Below are 18,804 nucleotides of genomic sequence, written 5' to 3' on the forward strand. Positions count from 1 at the left end.
CTGATGTCTCTGGGTGTTGTCTCTGGAAGGTCTTAACCATTGATCTAACTGAAATGGAAACCAACTGTATTTCATTTCCTTTACTGCCAGACTGCAGCCATGAAAACTGTATCCATGTGAGCAGGTATGTACAACTGTGTTTAAAGAGGACATGTGCTTTTTTCAGATTCATACTACTTTGGGGGTCTACTAGAACAGGTAGGTCTAGGTACAGGTGCAGTAGCTCCCACAGGCCAGAGGCGGCATTACCTGTAGTAGCTGTGCTGGTGTGTAATTGTGTATCACCTTTAGACCACATGGCCATATAGTGTTTTTGTTGTTTTATTTTTGTTTGTTTGTTTGTTTTGCAATGTAGCAAAGTGGCAATGAAAATTGGGGAAATTGTTCCCAGTGAGGAGAGAAAAAGGGCTGTACCCAGCTCCAGTGACCAGTGTTTAATGCTTTGTTCCTGTTCAGACATTCAATCAACCTGACAGCCAAGACTGAAGGAGATGCTTGTTCTAGCCATGTCTGTTTATTTGAGCTTTATCAGACAGAAACAACAGAGACAGAAAAGTCTCTGTGGAAGCCAACTGTTGGACACTAAACGTTGCAGGTTATTGTTATGCTTCCATCATCCTGTGAGTAGTAAGCTTGTTTTCTTGTTCTGTTGTTGAGAATGTTGCCAAGCAAATTAGAACTGCTGTTTGACCACTTCATTTTCACATAATTTTCTTCAAGGCATATCTCACCTAAATTTACAGGGGAAACACACGCACACACAGACACAAAATTTATAGCTTCCAAGTCTGAAGTTGAGTTTACAGTCAGCCGATGAAGCAGTTGTTAAAATGCACACACGAGCTTTGAGGTCATCGTGGGTACATTTCAGTTGCCCAATAACCTGGTGCAACAAGGGGTGCACAAAGCAACATCCATAAAGACATGGTTGGATAAGTTTGCTGTGGAAGAACTGACTCGCACAGGGCCCTGACCTCAACCCCATCAAACACCTTTGAGATGATTCGAAATGGCGATTGCAAGCCAGGGCTTTTCATTCAACATCAGTGCCTAACCTCCCAAATGCTCTACTGCATGAATGGGCAAAAATTCCAGCAGAAATACTCTAAAACCTTGTGGAAAGCCTTCCCAGAAGAGTGAAAGCTGTTATACTGCGTCACTTGTGGTAACATACTTATATGTTATATTTTACTGTGATTGGTTTTAACAAAGAAGTACACAAGCACTGTAGTTTATTAACTGCATGATACTCTGGGTTCTGTCCTTTGCCGATCTCCATTCTGTCTGTCGCTCAGCTCAGCTTAGTTTAGTGCTAGCATGGATTCTTCCACCAGCTCTCCCTCTGCCTTGCCCTCTCCCGTCTTCTGTGTGTGAAATGTTTAGTTACTCCTCTGCCTCCTTTAGTGAGAGTGAGATGTGTAGAAAGTGTAGCTTATTCATAGCCTTAGAGGTGACGCTAGGTGAGCTAGAGGCGGGGCTCCGTACTGTACATCACAGTAAAGTAGCCCCGGCAGCTAGCTAGCAGCAGTTAGCCTGTGCGGACCAGCCTGGCTTAGCTGCTGTTAGCTGTCCCAGTCAGGGAGGCTGGGTGGCAGTTTGAAGAAACAAGGGCCCGTGGTCAAGGCAGAAGGCCGGGGTCTGCTCCGAGGTTTCTGCCTTCTTAAAGGCAGTTTTTTTCTCACCAAGTGTTGCCATGAAGTGCTTGCTCAATGGGGAATGTTGGGTTCTCAATAATACAATTACAATTAAAGAGTTTTGTCTAGACCTGCTCTAATTGGAAAGTGTCAACTGAACTGAAATTGAATTGGTTTCCTACCAACTAACACTAACCGCTTTTCCCCACTCAGCGACACACCCACTGAGAAACCAACCGCGATTATTGTTTGGTGTACATGAAGCCAACACCAGCGAATATAGTTAAATGTATCCTGGGGGCCAGAGCAGGCAACATAGAAGGTAACTTAAAGCTGTTAGCAAGAGATAAGTGTAAATATAGTAAGACTGTAATTCACGTCGGCGCTAATGACATCTGGCTACGCCACTTGACAAAAATCATGTTAGACTCCATAGCGTTCGCTGGTCCCCTCCTGAATTTGACCAGTGATGACATGATTAGCCGCCTGTCATCACTCTGTTGCTGGTTGTCACAATGGTGTCCAGAAAACAACGTGGGCTTCATAGATATTTGGGAGACATTCTGGGGAAATCAGAAAGCAGTTTGATGGGTAAATGTATGACGGATAAATGTGAAGAATGCAAGGTCAGTGAAGTTGTCGAGCATGCCATCATGAAATGTAGAAAGGGAAAGAAAGGATCTTAAAAACAGAATATGTGTCAGGCAGGGGCTCGGAGTAGGACTCAGATGCCGAGACTCGTGTAGCAAGTTCAGTCTTTATTAAGAATATCTGTGGCAAATCCTCTTGGCAGAGTGATTTTACAGAGAGGCTATGAAAATTACCTGACATGCGTTCTTCTCTAGTAGAGAACCCACGGCTATGAAACATTAACAAAACTATGAAGAAACGAAAACAGGCTATAAGAATTATCAAACAGAAAACGCTCCCAAGGGAGGAATAATACTACTAACTATGAACAAAAATTCATTCCAAAGGAGGAAAACCGAGAACACACTAACAAAAGATCTACAACAAAAAATCACTCTGAAATCTAACTTGAAACTGAGCTGAGCTATGAAAAGATCACTCAAAACAGAGGATTCAACAAAGAGCTTCTAGACAAGATTTCTATGGCTGTGGCAAGGAACGCTGGCGTGATCATACAAAGACGAAACACACTGGCACAAGACAAGGGAAACGCAGACTTTTTGAACACACGAGGGTAATGGGAAACAGGTGGAAACACTCAGGTAATCGGGAAGACAATCAGACTGGAGACACGAGGAAGGGCAAGTGACCTGAAACCCGAGGAGAGTTACACTTCAAAATAAAACAGGAAATGACGAGACAAAAACCCAAAACAAGACAATACCTCACCGCGGTGTGACAGTACCCCCCCCTTTAGGGCCGACTCCTGACGGCCCAGGCTGTTCAGGATGGTCCCGATGAAAGTCATCTATGAGGGTCTCATCTACAATGAAGCAGGAGGGAATCCAGGACCGCTCCTCAGGACCATAACCTTCCCAGTCCACCAAGTACTGTCTGCCAAGGCCCCGGTTGCGGACGGCAAGGAGTTGCTTGACCTGGTAGACTGGCCCGCCATCCACTATTTCTGGAGGAGGAGGTGAAGGAGTCGCAGGAACCATGGGGCTCTCCCGGACAGGCTTGACTTGACTAACATGAAAAGTGGGGTGGACTCTGAGGAAACGAGGTAGGCGAAGGCGTACCGCAGCGGGATTAATGACATGGGTGATGGGGAAAGGACCTACGAACCGCGGTGCCAGCTTCTTGGAAGGCACCTTCAGGTTGAGGTCTCTAGCAGAGAGCCACACCCTCTGTCCCGGCTGGTATGCAGGAGCAGGCCTCCTCCTGCGGTCGGCAGCCCTTTTCACCCGGTCCCGCTGTCGGCTGAGCACCTGCCGAGCTGCCGCCCAGATCCGCTGACAGCGGCGTACCAGAGCGTGGGCCGAAGGAACCAACACCTCCAGCTCGTTATCAGGAAAAAGAGGAGGATCATAACCAAAAACACACTTGAATGGAGTAAATCCCGTAGCAGAGGTAGGTAGAGTATTGTGAGCGTATTCTACCCAGATCAGGTGGTTGCTCCATGTAGGGGGGTTCTGGGACACCAGGCAGCGGAGGCCAGTCTCAAGTTGCTGGTTGAGACGCTCGGTCTGGCCATTTGACTCCGGATGCTATCCGGAGGTCAGGCTGGCTTTAGCGCCAATGAGTCGGCAAAACTCCTTCCAGAAGTGGGAGACAAACTGAGGGCCCCTGTCCGAGACAACGTCTTTGGGGAACCCATAGACACGAAAAACATGATGTAGCATCACTTTGGCCGTGTCCTTGGCAGATGGCAACTTGGGTAAGGCAATAAATTTAACCATCTTGGAAAATCGATCCACTACTGTGAGTACTGTGGTATTACCTCTGGAAGGCGGAAGCCCCGTGACGAAGTCCAAGGAAATTTCCGCCCATGGCCTGGACGGAATAGGTAGAGGATTCAGGAGCCCCATGCGAGGCCTGGCGGATGACTTGTTCCGAGCACAGACCGAGCAAGCCTCTACATATTTCCGGACCTCCGCTTCCATGGATGGCCACCAGAACCTCCGGGAGATAGCGAACAGCGTCCATCTAATCCCCGGATGGCAGGATAGCAGGGAGGTGTGAGCCCAATGGACCACCTGTGGGCGTAACTCAACAGGGACAAACAATCTATTTTTAGGACACCCACTAGGTGGCGGAGCTTCACCGTTAACCTGCTTTACCTCTTTTTCTATTTGCCAAGTGACCATTCCAACCACACAGGAACGTGGAAGAATCAGTTCTGGTTCTTTGGCAACAGGCTCGGGTCGTAGAGGCGTGACAGGGCATCAGGTGTGATGTTTTGAGAGAGAAAAATTGAATCAGTTAAAGAACAAAGCCCACCTGGACTGGCGAGAATTCAGTCTCTTAGCATGTCGAATGTATTCCAGGTTCTTGTGGTCGGTCCATACTATGAACGGCTGAGGGGCCCCCTCCAGCCAATGCCACCACTCCTCTAATGCTAGCTTGACCGCCAACAGTTCAGTGTTCAATGTTAAACCCCGTCTTCCATTCGTCACCTTCTCTAATCCTGATCAGATGATAAGCATTGCGGAGGTCTAGTTTAGTGAAAATCTTTGCCTGCTGGATCTGATCAAAGACTGATGACATGAGGGGTAGGGGATAGCGATTCTTTATTGTTATTGCATTCAGAGGGCTATAGTCAATACATGGTCTTAGTGACCCATCCTTTTTTTCAACAAAGAAAAATCCAGCTCCTGCTGGATTTGATGATGGACGAATGAGTCCTGCTTTCAGTGAGGTCTGGATATATTCATTCAATGCGCCCCTTTCAGGGCCCGAAATGGAATACAACCGTCCCTTGGGTATGGTAGACCCAGGAATCAGGTCAATTGCACAATCGTATGTCCGATGGGGAGGGAGAGACAAGGCCTTTTTCTTGCTGAAAACCTCCTTGAGTAGTGGTGGTAGCATGTTGGCACCGAACTCAAGTCTGAGTGTTCGGTGTCTGTGGAAGATTCAGCAGAAACAAAGTTAACATCAGCCATAAATGTCTGTGTTTCCAGGCATCTTTTCTTGCAATCTTTTCCCCATCCCAGAATTCGACCTGACTTCCAGTCTAGGTGAGGGTTTTGGTTTGTCAGCCAAGGATATCCCAAAACCAGTGCCTGAGAAGGAGACTCAAACACAAAAAAGCTCATTTCCTCACTATGATCCTGAATGTTCAAAACTAAAGTTTCAGTCTTGTGAGTGATAACAAACAGTTCTTTCCCGTCGAGTGCTCTGGCTTCAAAAGGCTTTACCAAGGGCTCGGTATTTAAGCCGATTTTCCTAACTAACCCCCAGCCCACTAAACTTTCATCTGCCCCAGAGTCAATGAGTGTCATAAGCTCAGTGGAGATGGCATGGTGCGTTACCTTGACCGCAGTGAGTTGACGTGAAACAGGGCCGGTCATCGTGCGTAGACTCACCTTCGTAGGTCTTTTAACCGGGCAAGTGACCACGAGATGACCCTTCTCCCCGCAGTAAAAGCATCGACCCTCCGCCTGACGTCGCTGTCGCTCCGTAGGAGAGAGCCGAGCCCGTCCAATCTGCATGGGCTCCCCTTCTTCCTCTGCGTGGGGGGGAGAAGGCTCATGTGACCATGAAAAGACTGTGTCTGTCCGGTGCTTGAGTTCGGGAATAATTCTTCCGCCCCAACATTCCGCTTCGCCGCTGCCTGTTGAGCTCGCAGAGACGGTTATCGGTCCGAATGGCCAAGGCGATCAGAGAATCTAGATCCGGGGGAAGATCCAGAGGGACCACCTGGTCCTGAATAGAAGGCGCCAGTCCTTTCAGGAAAACGTCATAGAGAGCCGTAGAGTTCCACCCGCTCTCCGCCGCCAGAGTGCGGAAGCGAATGGCATAATCGCTCACCGACTCTGTACCTTGACTCACTCCGCACAGCTCTCATGCTTTTTCACGATCAGAGGTTATTGGATCAAAAATCATAAGCAAAGCCGCTTTAAATTCGGATAAGGAATGACAGAGTTCAGAGTCTCGTGCCCACTCCGCCGTAGCCCACACTCTCGCCTGACCGGTCAGATGGGAAATAATGAACGCTATTTTAGACCTGTCGGTGGGAAATGCATGGGGAGAATGTTCAAAGTGGATAGAACAATCAACCAGAAACGGCTTACATTGGTTGGGTTCCCCGGAAAACCGCTCAGGAGAGGCTAGCCGGATTCCCGTTCCCACGGCGGACGGAGCTGGGGCTGGAGAGGAGGCATCCAGAGCCTCCGGAGCCACGGGTGATACTGATGTCTTAGCCTGTTGGCTCAGGAGTTCTTTCACTTGGTTGGACAAGGCTCCGAAGTGCGAATGGCTGTTTGAAATTCCTCCTGACGTGTAATACGGGCTTCTTGATCCCGCAAGGCGGCTTCCAGCTGCCAGGTCTCCGCTGAGTCCATACTGGCCAGTGTGTACTGTCAGGCAGAGGCTCGGAGCAGGACTCAGATGCAAAGACTCGTGTAGCAAGTTCAATCTTTATTAAGAATATCTGTGGCAAATCCTCTTGGCAGAGTGATTTTACAGAGAGGCTATGAAAATTACCTGACGTGCGTTCTTCTCTAGTAGAGAACCCACAGCTTTGAAACATTAACAAAACTACGAAGAAACGAAAACAGGCTATAAGAATTATTAAACAGAAAACGCTCCCAAGGATACTACTAACTATGAACAAAAATTCACTCCAAAGGAGGAAAACCGAAAACTCACTAACAAAAGATCTACAACAAAAAATCACTCTTAAAGAGGAAAAAGCTATGTCAAAATCTAACTTGAAACTACGCTGAGCTATGAAAAGATTTAACAAAAGATCACTCAAAACAGAGGATTCAACAAAGAGCTTCTAGACAAGATTTCTATGGCTGTGGCAAGGAACGCTGGCGTGATCATACAAAGACGAAACACACTGGCACAAGACAAGGGAAACGCAGACTTTTTGAACACACGAGGGTAATGGGAAACAGGTGGAAACACTCAGGTAATCGGGAAGACAATCAGACTGGAGACACGAGGAAGGGCAAGTGACCTGAAACGAGAGGAGAGTTACACTTCAAAATAAAACAGGAAATGACGAGACAAAAAACCCAAAACAAGACAATACCTCACCGCGGTGTGACAATATGAAATTAGAGCGCCCATGGAGTTTGAAAGGGATTTCAGGCAGAAGTGATGAAATGAGAGAATGCTGCAAGGCTCTCTTAAAATATTTAAAAGTAACAGGACTGTGGAAAAGGAGATGATTTTTTTTTTGAACTGTAATCAATTGGACTGTAATCTGAAGAAGTTATCCTGAGTTACACACTCCAGTACAGTAGGTGGCGATATGCACCTTTCAAGTTGGTTGCAACATGCCAAACCCCCTCAGAGAAGAAGAAGAATGATGGAACACCAGATGGAAGCGAAGACGAGACAACATTCAAAAGTATGGAAACATTTCCTTCATAGTAAACAAACGAAGATGGTGGCATGTAGACTGTGCAAATCAGAACTGATATTTCATGGCAGCACAACGGCAATACTCGAACACCTTAAACGTGAACATCCAGAAGCTGTGTCTACTAGGGATGGGTTGATGATGCCTCAAGAAGTGTATTGACACATTACACAAACTGTGTTGACACTGTATTGACACTGTGTTGGTCACTCAATAGTGACCTCTGCTGTAGATCTAAAATCATTGCAGGTAAACAAAATGAAAAGATGGAAACTTGCATGCTGTTAACCCAACATTAGGCTGTGAAATAATATTTAATTTTTATTCAATTGCTAGTCTTTTACTTAAAATATGATCTCATCCTCGAGGTCCACATGTCAGCTGTTAAAGTAACAGCAATGGCGCTCTGGAGGTCCTTTTTTTTGTTTTACTCCTTTTCCTCCTCATATTTCTGTCTGGGGCGGCACGGTGGTGCAGTGGTTAGCACTGTCGCCTCATAGCAAGAGGGTTCCAGGTTTGAATCCCGGTCTGGGCCCTTCTATGTGGAGTTTGCATGTTCTCCCTGTGCCTGCGTGGGTTTTCTCCGGGTACTCCGGCTTCCTCCCACAATACCAAAAACATGCACATTAGGTTAATTGGCTACTCTACATTGCCCCTAGGTGTGAGTGTGAGAGTGTGTGGTTGTTTGTCTTTGTGTGTTGGCCCTGCGATTGACTGGCGACCAGTCCAGGGTGAACCCCGCCTCTCGCCCGTAGTCAGCTGGGATAGACTCCAGCTCCCCCGCGACCCTGACGGATAAGCGGTATAGAAAATGGATGGATGGATATTTCTGTCCCATCAAGTCCTAGACGGTCTAAAAATAACCATACAAATATCGTAATACCTTATGAATACATACATGTCTGTCTGTCAGTCTATCTATCTATCAACAGTACTCATTAATTAATTCAACCATACATTTCTTACAAATACCTTCCTGCTTGGTAGAACATATGAGGGTGCAACAAGCTGCATGAGCGCCCTGAATCCCTCATTTTCTACAAGGGTGAGTGGCTGACAGTCATTGATGATCATGTTGATCACAGCCTCATCCAATGCTTGCATGTTAGGAACTGCAAGCCAAAAAGAAATATTTTGTTTAAAGCTCGTTAAAGGACTGTAATTTTACAAATAATATTACAGAGTCACACAAAGCCTTTTGTGTGTAATAAAGTATTTTTGAAAATTCAAAGTTTGTGAGAATTTTATCATATCTGGGTTACTCACAGCAGGAGTGTCTGCCAACTCTTCATTGCCATGCCAAGCTCTCTAATGCCTTAGCATTGATGACGTGCTCTTATTGATGTAAGACAATTCTGTTGAGCAGAGCCGACACTTCACCTACAATAAAACAAAAAGTTAATTTATCTGAAAACAAATCAAACCTCTTACATTGAATTAAAAACTAACAGTAAACAATGCCCATTTGGCGTCAAAAGATGAAAATTATTCCAGACTTGTGAAAATTTTCTAGAACGATCCATGAGTGGAAGCAAAGCAAAAAATCCAGCAGTCACAGCAAACAGTTTAATCTCCATCCAACAAACACGCAACATGTCGATACAGTTTGTTTCCTTATAAACACAATTTGGCACGGCACATCCAAACGACACACTTCCTGTATCGGTCACATGATTTTTTGTGAAAGCGATACACGTACCAATATGGGGTTTCACTCTTGTGCACTCGGCACAAGAGTTGTTCGTCCCATTACTAGTGTCTACTCCTCCTCCTCTTCCACACAGGTAAGCTAAGTGTTAATAAGTTTACGCTAACTGTAGAAGTCACAAAGAGCATGCATGCAGTTGTTCTCCCTCACACCGACAAAGCAACTGCTTGTCAATAACGCTGGTGTTTTTAAGCCCATATTAGTGCTTATTTATTTATTTATTGAGGCTATAAAAAACTTTAGCGTAGTGAATAGCATGCATATTGCCAAAATATGTATATATGTGCACTAATTTATTTTGTTTCTTCTTTTTATTCTTCTGTTTTGCAACACAAGTGCCGGCACAGCTGTCCCCGGCGTGCCTGAAGGAAAAAGAACAAAAAAAAGCCAAAACAAGAATAAGAACAGCCGAATACACAGCCACAATCCTAACAACAAGTAAAGACGAGTGGATGAGTTCGTTCAAAAAAACGGCCTTGCACCCCTGAAATGGCTAATGTACTAACTGTAAGCATCTTGAACATGTTTGTCAAAGACATGAGGCCTTTGTCTACGGTGGAAGATAAAGGTTTTAAAGAAATGATGACCACACTGCATCCAGGCAACCATTTATGCATATTACTAACTCAACTTCTTCCCTGGAGTCCTTGTGCTTTCTTGTCCCACAGATTCCTATCGATCATGACTGGACCTCCTGCTGCGGTCCTGCTGTCGTCCTGCTCAAAACCTACTGCAATTACTACTGTTTAGTCATAATCTGATTTAAATCTGTCACGACTCAGTACAGCTACTACCATTATTGTCACTACCATTGTTATCAAAATCACCATAATACCTTCTGTATACTTCATTGTCATTGTCGATACTTCTGGTATTATTACTGCTGCTGTGCATCTCTGCTTGTGTGCTCCTTCTCTCACACCCCACCCCCCCTCTCTCTCTCCCTTGCTCTCTCTCTCGCTCTCCTGCTCTCTCTCTCTCTCTCTCTCTCCCTCCCCCTCTCTCTCTCAACCCAACCGGTCAAGGCAGATGGCCGCCCTTCTTGAGCCGGGGTCTGCTCCAAGGTTTCTGCCTTCTAAAAGGCAGTTTTTCCTCGCCACTGTCGCCAAGTGCTTGCTCAAGGGGGAATGTTGGGCTCTCTCTATTTTACAATTTAATTAAAGAGTTTGGTCTAGACCTGCTCAAATTGGAAAGTGTCATGAGATAACTTTTGTTGTGAATTGGCGCTATATAAATAAACTGAATTGAATTGAATTGAATTTACCTTGCAGGAGTCATTTCTCCAAATTAATGGATAGGGCTGGGCGATTATACGATCATAATTAGTAATCGTGATTAAATTCAGTTCGATCGCGGTGATCAGCTGTGGGCTGGGCATATTTACTCGATCACGTGCATTTCATGTGGCGGAAAGGTGCACGACAACTGCCAATCACAATCTACCTTCCCCGCACCGCTGCGAGCTAACGTGAGTTTACCAGAGAAGGTAGCCTAAAATTAGAAGACAGCAGGATGGCCGAAGGTGGAGCTGAGAGCAGTGAAAGTGATGTTGGACATGACTTGGAGTTATCCTCCGAAGCTGAAGTCATTGCTGACAAAAAAGGTTACACAACGTCAGTGGTGTGACAGTGGTTTGGTTATCGCCAAAGTGACAAGCAGCAGATTAAGCCGGTATGTAAGATATTAGTTAAAGGTTCTGCAGATTTTACATTTCACTCCCTCTTGAAATTGAAGTATTTTAATAAATGCAGGTTTATTCTTATATTTTCTAAATCACTCTTGTTAATGCACGTCATTTGCTTTATATGTTAATAAAACTAATCTCTGGTTTCTTGCGGTTTCAGTCCAGATGCTTTAAAACTGACAGTACCAAGGGTGAAAAAAAATCGTGATAAAAATCGTTCAACATGGGAAGATATATTGTGATAACTTTTTTTGCCATATCGCCCAGCAGAAGAAAATGAATGTTATAGCTTTGATTTGGTTATCTTCCTATATATTTATTTTTTTAAATTCCTTTTAGTAAATGTTGTCAACTAAATAATTCCATAGGGTAAATGGGATAAAATGTTTCATTTTCACTGTATGTAATGTTTATTGTTTACAAGACATTGCACTTTATGTTAGATTATTTATATTTTGTATTCTGGATATACATTTTATGTGTTAAGTTATTTTTCATGGCTTTTCCTAATTTTAATATGGAAGTAAATAATACAAAAAATAACATAAAAATAATAGTAAATTTGTTCTGACTGAAACTCTAACACTAAACTTTTTGTCAGTGCTTGCTGTCACTAGTACTCTTGACAGGCTATCTGGTGGCAGACCTTGCACTTTGTCATCTCATTGACCCTCGGAGGTTAAAGTTACTACACATTGGGTGTAGTATTAGACTCGTGACAGTGTTAGACTCCATCATTGACTTCACCATTGTTAGAATTGCTTTTAGTCTAAACTGAACATTAGACTGTAAGCTCAAAATCAGATCACAATTTTGTTTCATCACATATAAAGTATGCTGTATTTACAGCAAGGAAATCCATGGTGAGATGCTATGTGGTAACATATGGGCTTTAATTTCATTTAATTTCAATTAAACTTGCAATTAATTAAAATGGTTAAGAATAAGTAGTAAGTAAAACTAAGTGTACAACTTTAGTCTTCACATGCAGTTGATATTTGTTGTGTCTGACATTAGGACTAGTGTCTCACATGTGGTGGCTTGATCTGTGCTGACAGAAGGTATAAATTTGAGTTCATACATTTGATTGGTTGATAACTGTTTAACTGAACCCCTTTATCCTCCACAACTCTGAGATGCTTTCTGTTAACACAGCCAGATTAAAAATATGCCAAACATTCAGCTAAAAATGTATCTGCTGATAATAACAGTATTGGCTCCAGTTATCCACCCCGGTGGACTTTTATGGAACAACAGTGTTAAAAGCATTCAACACTTCCAAATTTCATAAAATGCTTTAAATGCTTGTAGTACAAATTGTTTGAATTTAGTAATGCATCAGTCTCCACTTAGAAACACTAATTACCACGTTAAGTTTGAAGCCTTTGGAGGTCACTGGCATACTCATAGACTTGTTTGTCATTAAAATGAGCTCTCTGTCCAAGTACCTAAAAATTGCTTAAAAACTGGTTTACATGGTTTATATAAAATTGTTTTAAAAGTTGACACAGATCCAGATAATACAGATCAAGTAGATCTGTATGGTTTCTCACTAATGGGACTAAAATTTGTTTAACAAAACAGAAACACAGCCAATGTGTGTTAGCATGGTCTCTGTCTCCGTGTGTGTGTGTGTGTGTGTGTGTAGGCATACTTCCAGTAGTTCCTGCCTACTTATTTCAAGCAGTGTTTTCTCAGCTGCAGTTTCCATGAGAGAAAAGAGGAAAAAGTTTTCATGGATTTACTGCTGTTACACCTCATTATCCCCCTCTGCTCTCTTCTTCTCCACTCTTGTCCTCTCTCCTTTCTTTTTCTCTCCTCTCCTCCACATTCATTTCAACTGACTAAAAACACACATGTGTTCCTTTAAGCTAAGTGGCTCCATTCATGTGCTGACACATTTCAGTGCTGACACAGCAACCAGTCACCCACAAACTATTTTCATAAAGACTGACCTTGCTGAAAACAGTTAAAGAAGCAAAACAAACACAGCAAGCCTGCATGTACTACATAAATCTATTGTAGTGTGTTTGTTATCAGGTGTGGAGCAGTGTTCTTTGATGTTGTAGCCCTGGTTTGATCCAATACACTGCACTGTATTTGGTGACTTATTTTACACTGAATTTTTGTTATTACAGGCAGAATTATGCACCAAAGACCATTGGGTACCACTGGGTAATGATACAGACTTTCCGATACTGGTATCTGCACTGGGCGGGGGGGCAGTGGTTAGCACTGTCGCCTCACAACAATAGGGTCCCAGGTTCAAATCCTGGTCTGGGCTCTTCTGTGCGGAGTTTGCATGTTCTCCCTGTGTCTGCGTAGGTTTTCTCTGGGTACTCCAGCTTCCTCCCACAATCCCAAAAACATGCTGTCGGTTACAATCATAAGCGTTGTGGATCCAGGTCTGTTTAACACTGTGAGTCCCGCACATTCAGTCCAGTCAGTCGGTTGCAGCCTTATCCACCTGAGCCAAATTGGCTATATTTCAGGCCATGCAGAACTTCCATTGGCTCCCTGAGTCCACTGATGACGAATAAGGCAGCAACCACTTTTAGTCCATGTAATTTATGGTATTATTAGCGACAGTTTCTTGCTAACAGAAACTTAGAACGAATGGGGTAGATTATAAAAAGTTTATGAATGGTGCAATTTATAATTTTATATTTATTTGGCTTTTCAGCAGCAAGTACAGCCAAGGACTCAATAGATCCAGGTTAATGAAGAGGGAGATTTGTGAAATTCTGTTATTTTTATGATTCTAGGGAATTAACCGAGTGACCCGGGACCTGTCTATGCATAACATAATTAAAAGTTTCAGGGAATGTGGAGGACTTTCAGTGCGTAATGGGAAAGGGTGCTCGCCTAAGTTGAATAACCGCGATCTTCCCTCATCAGTTGGTGTCTTGTCCCTAGTCCCAAAACATCTTTTAAGTGTTGTGAAAAGGAATGGCAACATTACAAAGTGGTAAATGCTTTACTGTCCCACCTTTTTTTGAAATGTGTTGCAAGAGTCAAAGTTGAAAAAAGTGTTTATTTTGAAAAACAAAACAATAAAATTCATCAGGTAAAACATGAAATAACATGATGTTTTATTATGTTCAATGTAGGGTCAAAGATAATTTACAAATCATTGTTTGCAGTTTTAATTTTAATTTAGCATACCCAGCGCATCCCAGCTTTTTTAAATTTGGGAGGCAGTAGCGCTTTTAGGCACAGATGAATGCCGGGGCGGCAAAGCGCCGCTACATGGTTTTCTATTATTTGTGATAACACTGTGTAGAGAATTGGCAAAAACCTGCTTGCTGAGAAGGTGCCGTGCACTGAAGCTGTGTGTGAGGAGGGACAGTTCACCTCTGGGTCTCTCCCAAATTAAACGGGGCGGGGGGAATCCACTGTATAACATGGCGTAAGTCAGTCACACTTTGACTTTCTTCCATATAACTTACATTTCATTCATAATGTTATAAATACAGGCCTATAATTGTTGCACGTTTTTGTTTTTCTGAATTGTGTGAAATGGAAATTTGTTGATTGTCGAGTGCCGAGTAAACGCAGAGATGGACAGAGAAAGGTCAAAGCCATCAGGTGCCCAATTTAGGAAAAAAAGAAAAGAAGGAGAGGTGAAACGAGCAAAAGATGAAGGTTTGCTATGTTCTCCCTGTATGATTACAGTATTCATGTCATGAATGAATTTCTTAGCCTTCTTGCTATGATGCTTGCTATGCTTATACAACAGTAATTCGTCTTAACAAACACCAGATCTAATTTCATCATAAGGCTGTGCTTTTCAACAAAACTGTTACAAGTTCAGTTATTAATTATATCCATCACGTTGGGTCCTGTAATTAGCCAACAGAATTTTGTGTAGGTGGTTTCAAAGATGAACATTGCCATTTTCTACAACTCTGTTTTGTGACAAAACATAGTTTAACCAGTCATAACTAAAAGTGTGGCAAGCATAGAATTGAAGGATTGGAGAATTGGATTTTGCATCAAGGAAGGAAGGAAAGGTCAGGTTTTAGTTTTAGTTTGTGTTTTCTGTTCTTAGTGCAATAGTGTAATGATTAGATTTTCTTTAGTGTGTTATTTGTGTTATTTAGAATATTTATTCTATATTTTATTTGTATATTATTCTTAATATTTTATATCATTGTTTGTTTTATAGGAATAGGCTCCAGCCCCCCGGACATATAAGCGGTATAAAAAATGGATGGATGGATGTTTGTTTTATATATCTGATTGTATATATTTTTGCCACATTTATGTATATAGGGTATATTTTTTAGGTTCTGGGGGGCGCTCGGAGGGGGTCTCGCCCGGGGAGTAATTCAATGTAGAACCGCCACTGTTGGGAGACTACAATACGCAGTGAAAATGGCTCAGATTGAATAAAATTTTACTCTAAAAAGGACAACATTTGGTCCCAGTCTAAATGGAGTAAAATTTACTCTCATGGCAGAGTTAAACTTTCAGAGTTAAATTTACTCTATTTAGTGCATTCTGCTCTACATGATGATAATTCACTCCATTTAGCATAAAATATAAACAATTCTACCCTAGTTTTGCTCTGTATAGAACTGAATTTTACTCTTTACACAAGTGAATTTTACTCAAAACAAAAATCTAATTTGTTATAAATAGAACAGAATTTTACTCTACTCTAATTTATTACGAATTGAACTTTATTCTAAACAGCTTAACTTTATTATGAATTGAATTTTACTCTAAAGAGCTTAACTTTATTATGAATTTAACAGAATTTTACTCGCTATATAACTTTTTACACTCAGTCATTATACACTGCAAGGTTTTTAAAGGTGAAATAAATAGATCAGAACCCAATATCTTAACTGACACCTTTACTTTAAGTGTTCACAGGAAACAGCATGGCACAATATAAAAACTGGAGTGATGACTGTAAGACACCTGTAAATCGAATGCTTTGTGACAGAAAAGATCTTTGACAAACACAACATGAGGTCCGTCGCTTGTGTACAAAACTTGAGCCAAATGCTCGTTCAGACACACTGTTTCTAGTGCAAAAGTAACAAAAAAACAATGTCTCACCCTTCACAACAGCATGGTGGAAAACTGGCATGTCACAATGAACTTTAACACATACAACTAAATCTGCAGAGTACGTATTTCCATGATGCTTGGCCCATCTAACTTTGAAAACCTCAGTGTCAATTGGTAGCTGGAGAGTCTCTGCTACCTTACAGTCCCAGTCCAATGCAAAAGGTAGCATTTTACCTGGTCCAGTGATCAGTCTTTTGGGGTCAAATGTCTGCCAACTGTAAGCAATGTGACTTCATCTTCGTCATAACAATTCCTTCATCAGCTGTATGCTTCATCAGTGCAATGGCCTCAGAACACAAGCTGTCTGTCATTAGGCAATTGTCCTCCCTCAAGTCTCTTTCAGCTGATGAGCCCCCTGTAACAGTGGATATGGATATGACAGTGTCCTAGGATTTAATAAACAACACTTGGGGACTCTGCCATGATTCTCATCATGTATGCAGTTTGGTTACAGGTAACAATAACACATACCGATTTGTGTTCTTGACAGTCTCATGGCCTTCTTTTGTCCATCAGGCACTTCCTTTTGGACAAACTTCAGTCTCCAAGCCAGATACCCACTCCCATCTTCTGCATTGTAAAAATGCTCCTAAAAAGTTGTTATTCAAAGTGAAATGAATTGTTACTTTGAACATGTTTGATTAGCAGGATAAAATATCTTTATACTTAATCTTTAAACTGCAGCAGCTGAGCTGAATTTGCTCAAGACTGGAGTGCTAAACTTGAAAGGGTTTTAACCTATCAGAGTTAAGGAAAAATGGCTGGAGATGGCTGGTGGAAGTGCATAAATGTTAACATCTTTAGTTTTTCTCAAACCATAGCCAAGCAATTAAAAATACTCTAGATGTATATCATGCTCAAAAACTGTCTTGAGTTTAGAAGTGAAGAGTAAAGTAAGTACTTACATAACCAAACTTGATCCTTGGATCAGCCAGGTATGGGAACAAGTTGATGATCCCCTTTGCATAGTCCCCTTTGACACACCTTGAAGGACTTGTGTGTCCTACACACAAACTAGCACTGTTGAAAGTATTGGAGTGTAAATGACACCTTCAGCAAACTAGGCATGGGTGGTGCATACAAAACATTAGTTGTGAATGAAATATTTCAGCATACCCATGTTCACTTGTCATATGCGCAACCATTATCTTGACCATGTCATGCCGTCTGCTATCTGTTAGGCTTTTTGTCCGAGCATACTCATTGATGATCCTCTCTCCACCAGGTTTGTTCTTTAGAACATTTTCAATCATCTAGGTGACATTAAGAAATATTACTATAAAATCAGATCAATGTAAACATTTAAATCTCCTCGTCTACTAGCACACAAGGCTTCTATGTAGAGCAGCAACAATTAATCGAACAATAATTGATTATTAAATTAACTGTCAATTATTTTGATAATCGAATAATTGGTTTGAGTATTTTTTTTTTTTTAAGTCGAAATTCTTGGATTTCAGCTTCTTAAATGTGAATATTTCTGGTTTCTTTGTTCCTTTATGATAATGAACTCAATATCTTTTTGGTTTGTGGACAAAACAAGACATTTGAGGGCGTCATCTTGAGGTTTGCGAAACTCTTATTGACATTTTTCAACATTTTATTGACCAAACAAGAAATCGATTAATTGTTTAAATGTAAACTTTCTGAAAGTGTGTACCGCAATCAGCATTGCTTACTTGGGTAACAGAGGTGTTTTCAGCTCTCTGTCTTGTGGCAGATATATTATGGTGTCATCAGAGTCCCCTTCAGTATCCCCAGTGGATAGGGAGCTGCTTGCAGGGGAACTCAGGCAATCTGTCAAACCATTTTTTAATTTTTTTTTAATTTAAGTGACTTTATTAATCCCAAGCTGGGAAATTACTTCTCTGCATTTAACCCATCACTGACTGAAACACACCCACATTCAACATGCAACATGAAGTGAAACACACAGGAGCAGTGGGCTGCATCAAGTGCCCGAGCATATACTCGGGGTTAAGTGCCTTGCTCAAGGGCACATCAACCGGCTAATGGGGGGTGGGGACATTATCACTCCACCACACTCAAATTTTTCCTGCCCGTCCGGTGGGGGAATCGAACTAGCGACCTTCCGATCACAAGCCGCTTCTCCAGCCTCTAGGCCACGGCTGCCCCCCAAATGTAAACATTCAGCTGGTGTGATTAATACTAACACCATACAATTGCTAAAAGTATTACAGTAACTACCAAAAAATACCATACAAACAAAGATTATTTGAAATATAATGAGCTAACAATTCAGCAGATTTATCTACTAGTCTTACATAGAACATGTTAGACTAGCCAAGACTCAAAGAATGAATGACACTGGTGTGCTCAGTGGCTGCGTGGTTAAGCACATGTCCCATGTTGGCAATGCCCAATGCAGTGATCATGATCAATTCCTGACTGTACTGATCTGTACTGCGTGTCATTCCCCCCCAGTCTCTCTCCTATTCACTATCCACTCTACACTACCCTGTCCATTAAAAGGCAAAAAGCCCCCCTGAAAATCTTTTGAAAAAGAAAAATGAATGACACTCCAAGAAACTTAACATCTGGAGTTGGACCTTGTGCGAGACAAATCTCGAGCACACATAAGGAAATCAAAGACCTCCTCATCAACCTCAGTCTTTGTGTCATCAAAGACTCTTAAGTCCAAGGTTGGGATGCTGAACTTTTTGGCAGC

The 18,804-nt window shown here is 42.3% G+C and overlaps 1 long non-coding RNA gene across 1 annotated transcript; it reads right to left on the bottom strand.

The window, feature by feature from the left end:
• Positions 1-16,126: 16,126 nt before the first annotated feature.
• On the bottom strand, positions 16,127-17,973 carry LOC124067165. Its single transcript, XR_006844700.1, has 3 exons — positions 17,795-17,973; positions 17,021-17,135; positions 16,127-16,704 (listed from the first exon to the last, which is right to left on the bottom strand). It is a non-coding gene; the product is annotated as an uncharacterized LOC124067165 (long non-coding RNA).
• Positions 17,974-18,804: the final 831 nt, after the last annotated feature.

The sequence above is a fragment of the Scatophagus argus genome, chromosome 11, assembly GCF_020382885.2.
Source record: "Scatophagus argus isolate fScaArg1 chromosome 11, fScaArg1.pri, whole genome shotgun sequence".
Classification (NCBI taxonomy): Eukaryota; Metazoa; Chordata; class Actinopteri; family Scatophagidae; genus Scatophagus; species Scatophagus argus.